Below are 2149 nucleotides of genomic sequence, written 5' to 3' on the forward strand. Positions count from 1 at the left end.
ACATCTAAAGCCAGCAGCACCTTGCCTGACTCAGAGCAAAACTCTAGATACCACAAGTAGCTGCCACCAAGTCAGTTGCCTGCCAATGCCACCTCTTGCCATAACTCCTGCTTTCCCCAGCCCCCACCATACGAGTCTACCCTGAAATTCCCAGCTCTAGCTATTCCAGCCCTCTTCTCTCCTCCTCCAACCTGACCTTCATTTCTCCCTCCTCACTCCAGGGAGCCATGTTCACCCGAGGTTGATGGCCATGGGTAGAAATCCTGGGTTCAAGTCTGAGCCTCGGGCTCACACCTCGCTATCTACCAACCCCAAGGAGAAACAGCCCCCTTCTGTTTCTGGAACATCAACTGGATGATATACGTGAAAGGATTTATAGATTCTTAATGCTGCAGTATGTTAGGGGGGAAAAGAACTATTTGATTTTACGGTGATGTTTCTACTAAGTCATAAAAATTCCCTTTTCTTGTGCTCTGGCTCTGCAGTAGCAGTCTGTAATACTTCCGTTGGAAAATGCAGTGAGCTCTTCGGTGACTCTGGAGCCATGTTGTTGAGAAGTAGAATGGTCAGGAACTCCTTAGCCACACCCCTCTTCCGCACACACCAGACTTTTTCTAAAAAGTACAAAATTAACGCATGCCATTGCTAAGGTCAGTGCAGTACTACAGTTCTACTTCGAATTTGCAAGGTGCTCTGTAAGTTACAAAGCAGTCCTATGTCCTTGTGTCAGCCTGAGTCACTGAATTCCCAACAAATCCAAAGTACCTGAGGTTTCAATCCCTGGGAACCCGAGGGCAGCCCAGCTCTGTTCACAAACGGTCAAATGCTCTTAAGGAGTGGGACTCCTTCAAATGCAAGATCCCAAAGAGCCTCGTTTCTGTAGCCTCATAGCTAAAATGCTCACTTCTTTTGGTTTTGTCTTGGTTTTGTTTGTTAGTTTTGGGGTGTGTGTGTGTGTGTGTGTGTGTGTGTGTGTGTGTGTGTGTGTGTGTTTTGAGACAGAGTTTCTTTGTGTAATAGTCCTGTCTGTTCTGGAGCTCACCTGTAGACCAGGCTGGCCTCAAACCTCACAGAGATCTGCCTGCCTCAGCCTCCCAAGTGCTGGGATCAAAGGTGCTAGCCGCCACCACCCAGTGCTTTTGTTTTATTTCCAGAAAAAAAAAATGTAACTCTATCCCCTCTTCTCTTACAACCACACACTAGCATTTATCACACAAGCAGCCCGCCCAGGGCTGAGGGTGTCCTCTGCCAGTGTGCTTGTCATATCTTCACTGTCTTAACTGACATTTATTAGACAAGTTACAGACACTCACAGTGCCTCAACTATCCAGCTTTGTTGAGATAGGGAAAGAGGTCTAAGACAAGATTCATCTGTACTCACAAAACGCCTAGCTAAGACTAGAAACTATAGCCTTTTATGTCCAGATTGCCTCTAGGATTCCATTTAAGCAATAAAAAGTCTACCAAGGTTAAAAAAGGGAGGGGGGGAGCTGAGAACCAGTAAGATGATCCGATGATCCAGCGGGCAAGGGCATTTGTTGCCACTTTGATGACTTGAGTTCCATCCCCAGGACACACATGGAAGGAGAGAACTAATTTCACACACCAGTGGGCCCCTGACTTCCACATGTGTGCCACAGTATGTGGTGCACACATACACACGCATGTTAATTAATTAATTAACGTGAAATTTTTAATGGAGGCTAAAATATCTGGTACAATCTTTGATGTTGGGAGTTGATCTGCAAACAAGAAAAAAAAAACATTACCCCCATTGTGTTCCAGGTTCAGGTGTGGCTTTAAGTCAGATCTATGCTCATAAATCCAGTTTCCTTAGAGAATGTCAAGGTGACGTATGTAGCAAGGACATGCCACACATGCGGCCAGAGAAGAGATGCCATGGAGCAGCATGCACACACTGCAGACCTAGGATACAGGCACAGCACAGCTCTATGGGCAATCGCCATTAGGAACAGGAAGTATGCAACGCCTAGGGCTGTTTCCAGGTTAGACATCTCAAAGAGCTCTTGCCTGCTTTATCATCCCACATCTGAGCCTCAGCAGAGCGGAGAAAGGGGCCACAGCAGACATGGGAAACCTTTCCAAGGCCTAGTCACCACCCTGCCAAGGGTTCTCAGTGTCACCAGGA

Source organism: Microtus pennsylvanicus, chromosome 13 (genome assembly GCF_037038515.1).
Source record: "Microtus pennsylvanicus isolate mMicPen1 chromosome 13, mMicPen1.hap1, whole genome shotgun sequence".
In the NCBI taxonomy this organism is placed as follows: Eukaryota; Metazoa; Chordata; class Mammalia; order Rodentia; family Cricetidae; genus Microtus; species Microtus pennsylvanicus.